We start from the raw sequence: 12,589 nt of genomic DNA, 5'->3' as shown, positions 1-12,589 counted from the left end.
ACTGTTTGTGTGTTTTTTTCCTCTTGAAGGTATTTTTTGAAAATCTGAATGCATGCTGTTAATATATGTGTTTATATATTCCTTTAATTACTTCGTAAAAATAAAGTATAAAATACACATAACTTATAAAGAACTGCATTCATTACAGAGTATTATTTTTCTAAGTGATTCATAGATTCAAAGAACAGAAGTACCAATTATGTACACTTAATTTGACCTCATCTATTGTATGGACTGGCATACGCCATCACCCAGAAATTTCTGCTGCAGGCTTATATCTATAGCTGTGTGTAACATGGAAGTTCTATTTTATAAGAATTCCTGAGATATCAGATATGTGTTCTTTCGGGGGGGGGGGGAAGGGAAAAAGTAACAGCACCATTAATTACTTTTCCACAACGGAATATTCAGTTTAAAAAATATATATATATATATATAAGAGAAAAAGACAGAAAGAGAGAGAGAGAAAGAAAGAGAGAGAGAAAGAGAGAGAAAAAGAAGAGAGAGAGAAAGAAAGAGAGAGAGAAAGAGAGAGAGAAAGAGAGAAAGAAAGAGAGAAAGAGAGAAAGAAAGAGAGAAAGAGAGAAAGAAAGAAAGAAAGAGAAAGAAAGAGAGAAAGAGAGAAAGAAAGAGAGAAAGAGAGAAAGAAAGAGAGAGAAAGAGAGAAAGAAAGAAAGAGAGAAAGAGAGAAAGAGAGAAAGAAAGAAAGAGAAAGAGAGAGAGAAAGAGAGAAAGAAAGAAAGAAAGAGAGAGAAAGAAAGAAAGAGAAAGAAAGAAAGGAAGGCAAGGCAAGAAAATGCAAGGCAAGGCAAGGCAAGTAAAGCTCACAAGTAAGCACTGACTTACTACTGCAGTGCTTATTCTCCAACAGATGTCTGCTTCAAGAAGAACAAACAGGTCTCCTTTTGGCATAATAGCGTATAGGAAGAGAATCATACAGGAAGTGAAATATGTCTGTTCTGCAATACAGTCATTCAGGAATTGAACTATGTCTATTTGCAATGGTAGAATCACACAGGGTTTCCTACTAATTCCCTTAAAATACTGTATTTGACAAGATATGCTTAAGACTGGGAAATAACAGCTAATGGCAGTTCATTGTGCGTAAACATTTTAAAACAAACTCCAACTTTAACTAGATAAAGAGGTCTTTGGTTATCTGGATCATTAAAAGAATATGTACAGTGTCTTTATTTGCAAACCATTAAGAAAAACACCAAGGAAAATGCCTGAAGGCCAAAAGTATTGCAAAGAAATAGAACCCAAAAGTGAAGTACCTCCAAATGTATGTGCTACTGGAATTATTGGATATGTTAATGCCATACCACAAAATTACAACAGATGACAAGGTTACTAGGAAACTAGTAAGCACTGTTTTGCATCAAAATGGTGTCATGTGATATATCATAGAACCATAGAATCACAGAACGGTTTGGGTTGGAAGGGACCTTAAAGATCATCTAGTTCCATCCCCTCTGCCCTGGGCAGGGACATCTCCCACTAGACCAGGCTGCTCAAAGCTCCATCCAGCCTGGACTTGAACGCTTCCAGGGATGGGCCATCCACAGCTTCTCTGGGCAACCTGTTCCAGTGCCTCGCTACCCTTACAAGTAAAGAATTTCTTCCTGATATCCGATCTAAATCTGTCCTCTTTCAGTTTGAGGCTGTTACCCCTTGTCCTATCATAAGACTCCCTAATAAAAAGTCCCTCCCCATCCTTCCTGTAGGCCCTCTTTAGGTGCTGGAAGGCTGCTACAAGGTCTCCCTGGAGCCTTCTCTTCTCCAGGCTGAGCAACGCCAACTCTCTCAGCCTGTCCTCAGGCAAACTTAGAGGTTAGTTTTTCCTCTACTTGAACATTTGATTGGTAATAAACCTATTAATCTAGAAGTGTTGTGGATTTTTTTATAAAGAACTTTGAAATAAACAAACTCACCCCATGTGATTGATTGCATGCATAAATGCATATCCTATTTGACTAATTATTGAAAAAAGAGGACTTTTTAGGTATAAAAACTCAAAAAAAAAAAAAATTAAAGGGGACAAAGGAAAGAAAGATTTGAATCCTATGTCCCAGTCTAACTTTCCTTCAAATAAATGTGAATCTTCACTTTGGTTTGAAAAGAAGCTGCAGTCTGGCCAAAATGAGCTACAGATCCTAATTGTCAAAAACAGTATGTCAAAACTTTCTGAGAAGTTCTAGTCTACAAGTTATGGTTGGCTGCTTGCTAGTTCATTGTATATTTTAAGGCTTCTAGCAGTTGTAAATGCATTTGTATTGTACTGCAAGTATATAATATGTAATCTATTTAACTAGTGACTTATTGTAACTTATTTTAATTTTACTGTATTCCTTCTGACTGTATATTTGGTTGCCAACAGTACAAATGGGTCTCTGCACACATTCATACATTTCTTTCACAAGGATCAGTGTTCTAAATATGCATTTACTGGAGTATAGATAGTACCGGAAACAGTGTCCTGTGTTTTTGTCAGTACTCTAAAAGCATTGTAATTACAGAGGTATCATAAAGATTATAGAACATTTAGTTTGCCTGAAAATGGCTATTTTCAAAGTTCTTAATGACAGTCACTGCTTACCTAATGCATGGTGTTCCATATAACTTAATTTTTGTTACCAGTTAAGCTGCTTATAAATTAACATTTTCTGAATTAATATAATATGAATTTTACTTTACTTTGGTATTTCTTTAGATGCATCACAAGTATTTCCAATTAAGTAATGGAGTGACATTTAAAAAAAATCTAATTTACATTATAGACTGCCTAAAAGGAAAAGGTAATTCATCTGCCTGAAAAGTGAGATAAAGAACTGACATTTCATCAGCACTTTTTATGAATATTTAAGATGTAGAAGGAAATACATTTTGAGAGGTAGAGAGAAGTGATATTAGCGAGAGGAAAAAAAGGAGAAAGAGAGCTGAAGAGACAAAGTCAGGGAAGAAGTTATGAGATACAGTATGCAGTTGGTGGTATTCTCAGAGTTTTATTGCAATTTGATAATTGTTTCAAAAGATAGAATCAAGTTTATACATACCCGCTTAATCACCTACATCTAAAATTCGGGAGTTTCCAGAATTAATAAAACTCTTACCCATTTTCACTGAGGTATGTAGCAGTTTAACATCTTTGGACTACTAAGTGCCTAAGAGTGAGAAAGCAGAAAAATGTCTAAATATTGAGTAAACTGAGTTATCATCCAACCTACAGGCCATTAGTCATGCTCCGTATCCTCTGAATAACCTCAGCCAAGAGACCGTAAAAGTAGCGTGATGACATCTCTTTAATGCTTCCTAATGCCTTGCAACTGCACAGTTCACCAAATGTATGGGATACAGACTTAACTGTATTACCCAATTCTGAGCAGATTTGAACTTGGATTTTGGAAAAGCAGAAAAGTATTCTACCTCTTCAGCTATGGAATATATTAATGTAGGCTTCTTGCAGTTTCCTCTTTTGAAGCTATTCTAAAATGGAACAAACTACACACTACAATACAGGATTCTGCATTTTAATTCTTAGAATGCACACCTAAAAACAATGTGGGACTATCTGGCCCAGATTCACTGTTTCAAAACCAGCTTATGTATTATTTAAAGACTGGTTTCTTTGGGTTTTTTTGGCTTTTGTTTTTTTGTTGTTTTTTTTTTTTAATCAGGGAAGGTATAATCTAAAAAGTTGAAAGCAAATTTTGGATGTTTACATTTTAATATTCCTATTTCATTCCTATTTAACAGGAGTCAGTAGTGATGTGAATGGTCATGGTTAGCCATACAAAAATATTTTGCTGGCAAGTAAGTTGTTCTTGACATCTGTAGTATTGATGTGATATTTTAGTCTGAGTCAAGGTTTTCTCAAGGTTACTTTCAGTTCTTATTGTCTTAGAGACTTAACTGTAATTTTAGGGAAATCATGAAACGGGAGATGAAAATATAAAAATAATGGGCATGTTATGTATCTAGTTCCCCCACTTTTTTTTTTTTTTTCTCTCTTCTCCTTCCTATTCTTTTGAAAGTCATTCTCAAAACAGCCGCTGATTTCAATATCAACAGGCACGAATACGCTAAGAACAACAGAAGGCAGAGTCATTTTATGCCTGGCTTGCAGAATATGTCCTCTTCCCTATCTGTAACAAGCAAACATTATTCTTGTAAGTTAAGACATATAATGGACAATGGAGAAATCAACCTGTTTTCAAAAATGAAATGACTAAATGATCATAAGAAGACAGTTACAATTTTTGCAATACATGGAAGCATACTTAAAGCCACATTACTTTTGGAGACTGCAGAAAACATAAAAATTGAAAACATATAAATTGAAAATGTTCTCTTAGCATAAATATGCTAAATATTGAAAGTAGTAGTATAATAAATGGGTATCTGAAATAAAGCTGAAAGCATTTGATGGAGGATTTAGAATTTTTGATTCTTCATTATCAAAGACAAAATAATTCTTTTGTGAATCCTGTTGGTGTTTGATATGGTTTTTTTCTGTCTAATATTATATAGATGTTTTTTTAGAAAGAGTTTATTCTTTATCTAGCAGGGGCAATTATGGTCACAGTCTTCTTATATGGTGCAGTCTTAGAATTTCTCTCTGCAATTCATGCTCAGTAATTTGCAATTAACTCCAGGGTGCTATTTAGGAAGCTGGCCAGTCGTGAATACTCCCACTTATGAGGAATGTGTACTATTACTCAATACATTAAATGCTGTCAAATCATAGAATCATAGAATGGTTTGGGTTGGAAGGGACCTGAAAGATCATCTAGTTCTAGCTCCCCTGCCATGGCCAGGGACACCTCCCACTAGACCAGGCTGCTCAAAGCCCCATCCAGCCTGGCCTTGAACACTTCCAGGGATGGGGCATCCACAGCTTCCCTGGGTAACCTGTTCCAGTGCCTCACCACCCTCACAGTAAAGAATTTCTTACGAATATCTCATCTAAATCTACCCTCCTTCAGTTTGAAATGGTTACCCCTTGATGTTTGATTACTTTCACTTTTACAGTGAAGAGTATCTTATGCGGTAAATACAGTTAATATTAAACCTACTTTGGCAATGATGAATTTAACATCTGCTTTCCAATTTCTTTCAAAATAATTTAAAACTATGTATTGTCCTTGTTTGGGGTGAAGCAGAGCCAACTTTCTGTGCAGTGAGAGGCTTTTGCTTGTACTTGTTGCTGTGGCAACCAGAGTGAGCTGGCTTGGTTGTTTACCCCCTGGAGGAGTTGTACCTGTGGGGAGAAGTGGACAGGTCAGGTGACCCAAACTGACCAGTAGGGTATTCCATGCCGTCTGCCATACTCAGTATAAAAGCTGAGGGATCAAAGGGGTCAGATTGATTGGATCTTCTCCAGTGGACTGCTTCTTCAGTGGACTGCTTCTTCAGTGGCTCTCTTTCTTCTGTGACTGACATCTGAGGAGGATCCCATCAGCTCATCTGCCTTTTGATCCAGGTCAGTGTGTTCCAGTTCCCATTTGTTGCTGAGTCCAGTCTGGAACTTCCCCAGTGCCTGCCAGTGACATCTCCCTGAGAGCTTGATACAATTTTGTATATATTTATATATATACATTATTTCCTTTTTTATTTTATCACTGATATTTCATTAAAGAAGTTTTATTTTTGCTAAACTCATAGATTTCTTTATCTCTCTTCTTCCTCTCCTTGGAGTGAGAGGTGGGGGAGAGCATCTGTTGTCTTGTCATTGGCCAACCTGGCCCAAACCATGACATGTATGCATTTTCATGGTCTACTCTGAGAAAGAAATAGTACAAATAGATTTTGAAGAAAAACTTAACTGGGGCTGACAAAACTGAAGGAAAGCTAGGAATCTTTAAGAACTACAGCTATCTAAAGAAGTGAGATAATTTATAGCACATCTGGTTGTGGATATGCAAAGAATTTTCTTAACTGATCAAGATCAGGAGCTAGGAGTACAAGAATAAGCAAAACCCAAAGTTCCACTTCTAGATATGTTTTCAGAAAGGAAGCCTCTTGACAATATTTTCACAGTGTAGTGGTTGGATAATTCTTGTCCTTAAGCATAGTCAGCAAGATCACCAACCCAAAAAGATGATATATCAAATCAGTCTTTCGAGGCTATGAAAATTCTTCCTCCTATATATCAATTTTCTTTGAAAACATTGCTGTAAATCCTAGTAATTCTACTAAGATAAGGGGATCAATGACATTTACCATCAATAAAGAATGTGGATGAGCTATCTGGTTTTGATTTTCAGTAGCTATTTTGCAATTGCTAATTAAAGTTTATCCCTTTGCTGTTCAACCTACTTGGCTTAAATAATGAATAGTGTATTAATTTGCATTCTTTTAGTCATCTATTCCAAATTCCCATTCTATCACATTGCTGAATTACTATTATTTCTAGATATAGACTTTCTTCCCCTTCATTCTTCTCATATGCTGCTTTGTCAGTCTAAGGTTAGATAAGTCTTAAAATTTGTACTGCTCTTGTAGGCATTCAAACTACTCTTAAGTCAGATAAGAAGTTTGAAACCATGGCTGTTAAAGAAATCGAAGGAGATAGACCTTTTCTTAGCCAGTTCTGTGTTAGTAAAAAGAGACATATGTATGGTGGCATAGTCTTTCAAATGGAGAAGAAGTTTTGAACTTATCCAACCTTAACAAGACTACTTACTTGATATTAATGTGAAACTGTTTTATCTCATAAAACTGAAATGTAAGAAGTAAGAGGTGTTGATGCAACAAATTTAAACAAGCTATAAGAAACCATGACAAGGTGTGGTTCAATCATATTACTTCTTCCAAAATGCCAGGACAGAGAAATCCAACTAATGTTCATGTGTGAATAAGCAACATGCTCACCTGCATGTGCATGTGGAAATAATTTATTGCATTAAATACACATATTCAAATAATCTGACTCCAACTAAGGTTGATGATTCTTACACTTGTTCTGGGAAGCCTGCCCATGGGAGTAACATGATGTTTCCTGTATTACCTACTATTCATAAGATGAGTAAGCACTGCTTACACCTGCAGTGTCAATATACATAGTGTTATTTTTTTCACAGACATACCTTTTTGTGTGTTTCTAGTATAAAAAATAAGCTACAGTTCTCACTTATCTCGGGTGGAAAACACAGATAATTGGTCAAATGAAGTAGTGTGTTTATCATACATCTCTGGCTCATTTCTATTCTGACTTTTAACAGTAAAAAATTTTAGGATAAAAAGTAAGAAAAATTGAAAAAAGTTTACTTTTTGTTTGTTTGTACAGGGGGGCAGCATATTTATCACCAGAAGAAGCAGCTGATTTACTGGAAGTAGGTGGCTATAGGTTTTTATATAGTCCCCTGTGCTAAAACAGGCTATTTTAAAATTTGGCATTGTAACCTGCAGTGATCAGAACAGAACTTGTTATAGAGTATTTTGGGTTGGATGGGACCTTTAAAGGTCATCTAGTCCAACCCTGCTGCAATGAGCAAGGACATCTTCAACAAGATCAGATTACTCAGAGTCCCATCCTTGGAACATCCCAAATAGTAGTAATAGTAATAGTAATAGTAACAACAACAGCTACAACAGCAAACAAATGAATATGAATGTTTGGTCAATGTATAACAGAGCAATTAAATTATGATCAGATTTTAGTATAAGTCACTTGGAGTAACAATTGCAGACATGCTAAATGAACCTTTCTAATCAGTGCTAATGCTGCTCAGTTAACGTGTTTGTGTTCATCCTATATTGGTCTGGCTAGAGCACGTACATAAGACTATTTATGTAAGTGCAGGTATGTGTGTGCTTGCAAGAAATAGCTCATATTAGACTCTGTTTATCAGAAACAGTCTTCAACAGTGCTTCATCATGGCATCCCCCTCATTATCAGCAGTCTTTTTTTTGTTGTGTATGTGTATGCAAAATAATGCACCACTGAAAGCATGAAAATCAACCTGAGAGTTATTAAAACAGAATAAATTCCTTTTTTTTTTTTTTTTTCTCCCTGTACTGGCTGTCGGTGATGTACTTCTGGATATTTTGCAACAAGTGATGGGAATAGTCAAAATAACGACTGACTTTAAGCCTAATACACTTCCTGCTAGCTCAGAAATTCCAACAAAGCGCTAGAGAATTGGGATGGGGGGGGGTGTTTATAAATTTTGCAGCTTATACAAAAATTATTTCTTGAACAACTTTTTTTTATCATTATTATTCTCAAGAGAAGCTAAAGCCCCAAAAGATATGCTACTGCCTTATCATAAGCATTGTTGCAAGTACCATCCTCTTTTTACTCTTACACGCCACAAGAATACTATGTTTAAAAGCTTTAAAAATTAAAGCCAAGAACAGGAGAGAGTTCCCATGACTCACCTTACAGACATATGCTCAGTGCAGGTTCAGGCTAAAGAGTTCAAACACTTCCTGTGATGTAGAACTTCACCTCACCGAGGAGCACAGATGTCTCTCTTTATTAGCATACTCTGTTCACTTGAAAAATCATTGTACAGAAAGGTCTATAAAATAAAAGACACACTTAGAACATGAATTTAACGTTGGTTTAGGTAGGCAGAAATGGGTAACCACATTCAAGTAACCATTGCTCTTTACCATTTCTAAGAGTTGTGATCACTTGGTTTCTAGGAGATAGTGCCTAAATTACAGTTAAACTTGGTGGTTTAGGCATTGTAAAACTTATTGAGAGACCTCTCTGACATCTAAATACCTTCCCTGACAGTGTTTACTGTCTGTCCTTGGCTCACCATAAGCCCAGCCCAGACATATGGTTCTGAGAGTAAAATATATTCAGCTCTTCATTCTAAAAAAATCAAGTGTGTTTCTGAAGCTGTAATATTTCTCATTAAGGACAAGAAAAGCACACTTGTTGTTGTTGTATAATTTTAATTCCTGAAACTGTTTCTATTTTCTTGGACATAGAAACATTTTGTTACAAGTTTTTTAAAAAAGTTGAATGTGTTCTGCTTTCAATTTCATTTTTTATCAAAAGTGGTGGAAAATCTTTGAAAAAGCTGATTAAAGTCTACAGGAATAATTGACATTTTTCACCATTTTTTTTTGTTTCAAAACATACCTATAGTAATGGATTGTCAGTGAGGGAAGAAGGGTCTTATTTCTTGCAGATGAAAAGTATTTTTGTGTTTTATTCCATTTCATATGTGTCACTTCAAGTTCACTTACTAAATGTTCTCCAGCAGTACGCTTTTTACTGTACTAGCACACCTTTTATTGGGTGGTAATGTACAGTCTCTGTACAGTTTTTTATCTATATATTTACAGATAGTGTTTTTACACTTTACTGAGAAATTTGTCCCTAAGGAATTTTCAAGACAAAAAGTTTTAATGACGCTGGTGCAGTATTGTAATATTATTCCACAACTGGAAGGTCTTCCAGCTTTGTGACAAGAATATTTTAATCCTGTGAAAGGAGAATTTTAGTGTTTGATTAGGAGGTAGCTACAAATTGTAGTGCTTCTCTTTGTATTGCCACTTATTCTGTCTTTTTTTTTTTTTTTTTTCCCCACCAGTATCATATTGTAATGAAAGTAGATCAATGCCTTATATTCATTTTCTGGCAGATGTCACTGTTGGTTGGATTGCTGGTGCTCTAAGTAAATTGCTTTGTTGAATTGTTCAGAATAACTTTATATTGTATTGCAATGCTCACTAACTACAGCAGATGGTTTCCCACTCCCAGTCTGAATAAACCCAATCTGAACTCTTCCGTTTGAGTACTGATGAAAAATAGCATCTGGGGCAAGCACATGAGTGTAGAACAACTCCAGTTTAGGAACAAGATTGGGAATAGCTCTACAATCAGCTGCTGCTTTGACTGCAAAAATAATTTAGAAGGGTTGAAACTCTGCAGCTCTTCAGATAGGATGTGGCTTGTTGACCTCTTTTCTCGTAAGACAAGTTCTGAGTTTCTTTGCTGAAGTTCTCATGGCTTCTTCAAACCAACAAGAAAAATACCTGACTGTTCTTATGCTAAAAGTGGCATATTACTTGTCAGTCCAATATTAAAGCATTTTTCAAAGGTTTCTGCCAGAGGCAAAGAATGATTTTCTAGAAATATCTGCAGCTCTTTCATCTTGCAAAAGTGAAGTGGGGTGGACCTCTGGCTCCCAGAACGTACTGAGAAATGCATGCTACGAGCTATTTTATAAGTGAAGTATGTAAATGACCAGCTGTCCTTGTTCTGGTAACCTTGAGAAACAAATGATAAACTGAATACACGCAGCTGCCACCTCTTCCACTACCCAAGCTTGTAATAAATGTCGTGTTGCAGGCACCATATAGTAATAAAAAATGCTATTTCAGCGTGTGGCCACTGAGTCTGGAATTGTACATGGTTGAATAATACAGGAAAGACTATTTTTCAAATAGTTTGTCTATTTAATTTTCAGACCCTCAACCATAAAGAATGCTTAAGCACAATGTTGAGCAAAATGACTTAGTTGTTCAAAGGGCTTTCTTAGGCTTTGACTTTCCATATTGATGAAGTACACAAAATGAGACACATTGGAAACAAAGTCCTAAAATGTCCCTTATGAAATAGAAGTATGCTTATTCTTCACATATGCAACTGTGTCAGACACAGTAACACTTCGACATGAAAACCCAAAGTGCAAAACAGCCTGTATGATTTTAGTGACAGATTGTATTAAAAAGCTACAACAGAATGAATTTTGTGATTTATTAGTAAGCAATAGAAATTTTATGAAAATGTGATTTTTATAGAGGTCTGGAAATTTATTTGAAAAAATTAAGCAAGAATATATGCAAGAATATATGGTGTCCTAAATAACAGGATGAATGAAGAAGAAAAAAAAAATGGAGAAAAAATCTCATGAGAATATGAGAGATATGAGAGATAAATATGAGAGATAAAGGGCAACATGTTCAGGGTTGTTCTGGAAATACATTCTAGTCTACAATGCATTAAACCTCCAACAGTACTGAAGTTAGGACTATGACTGCTATGCATGAGAAATATAAAGTTCAGAAAAAGATAAAATTTAAGGGTGGGCAGATAGTTTGCAGTTAAATTATAGTCAGAAATGTTTTGTTCCAATTAAAATCCTGTACCAGTAGCAGAACAAGCCATTAAAAGGACTTGAATAAGACACAAAATAAAAAGCTTTGCTGAATGAAATAATAAGAATAAAAGTAATATTGATTGCACTTAACCTTTGTATAAAATTTATTTCTTCAGCTTTTATGATATTCTTGTATCTTACTGGACTAAAAAAAAATATTATTTTACATTTTGACACTGATAAGTGCCCTCCAGGTCTGACCAGCTGTGTCTTCCTTAAGGAAAATCATCTTAACATAATCCTGAAAAGACTTAGCATCTCCTGCAGAGTTTTGAGTACCATCAATACTCACTGAAACAGAAATAAATCATAACTGAGAATGTTCAACACCTTTCAGGAAAAGGCCTATAAATATTAATGCTGCATATTAGAATCTTTGCATCCTGGAATTTATATATGGGGTGCATAAATCATAAAGGATCTTTAACTATGAGATAGATTGAAAACTTCGCAGATGGAATAACAATCATGAAACACATTTGAAACCTCTGAAAAGAACAAGAACTAAAAAACCCCCAAGAACTAAAGAACTAAAACACTGAATGAAAGAAAAAAAAAAAAATTAGTGATTAAGTAACATTCAGGAAAATATTCTCACTTCTGTTTGCATAGAGGAATGAAAAAATGGCTGGTAAGGAGAAACCTTATTGTTCTGGAAGAATTTCTAGTGAGATTACTGAAAATAGCTGTGCTGATAATCATGAGATTTATCTCTCAGAAGTATGGAGATACTTTGAAAAAGGTACAGAAAAGTCTGTGCACTCAACCTCAGTCTTCCGTCTCTTGAGCTTCTCATTTCAAGAAAGGTATGAGCCAACTGAAAGTAGGTCAAAACAGATTAATGGGCATCATCAACATCTTTTACCTGTTGTTAGTTGATTTGGTTAGTCTACAGAGCATGAGGAAGGGATGGCAATATGAAAATAGTTTTCAGCTCAGTTATGCAATAGATTGCAAATGTATAGGGACTTGTCTGTTCCTTGAGGGACAGGGTAGGATAAAACAAGACAAGACAAGAAATAAAATGAAATAACAATGTGTTTAAATTGCAGAAAGGAAGACATTGGATAAATTTTAGAAGAAAAAGAATGCAACCATTAGGCTAGAATAGTGGTGAAACAGAACACTTGTGAAAACAGTGGAGTGTACTGTCTCTGGAAGTGAAACAGGGAAAGTGAATGTTTTCTAAGACAAAAGCTGATGTAAATTACCTTCTGGAATCACTTCTAGGTATAATTCTATAGGTCTAGGATTCCCCCACCCCACAAACTAGATCGTAACAGGAAAAAAGTACCAAAAATCATATATAGAATTCAGTGATTTTGCCACCTGATTCAGCATAGTAGGCAGTATAGCTGTTAGTAATCAAAACAAATCTAATCTCTTGAGAGGAAACGAAAAAAAATCATTTCACCTTGAATCATTTCTAGTGATTTATTTTTCAGTATTTTTTCATGTAGACA

Source organism: Larus michahellis, chromosome 1 (genome assembly GCF_964199755.1).
Source record: "Larus michahellis chromosome 1, bLarMic1.1, whole genome shotgun sequence".
In the NCBI taxonomy this organism is placed as follows: domain Eukaryota; kingdom Metazoa; phylum Chordata; class Aves; order Charadriiformes; family Laridae; genus Larus; species Larus michahellis.
This window is presented reverse-complemented; position numbering follows the sequence as displayed.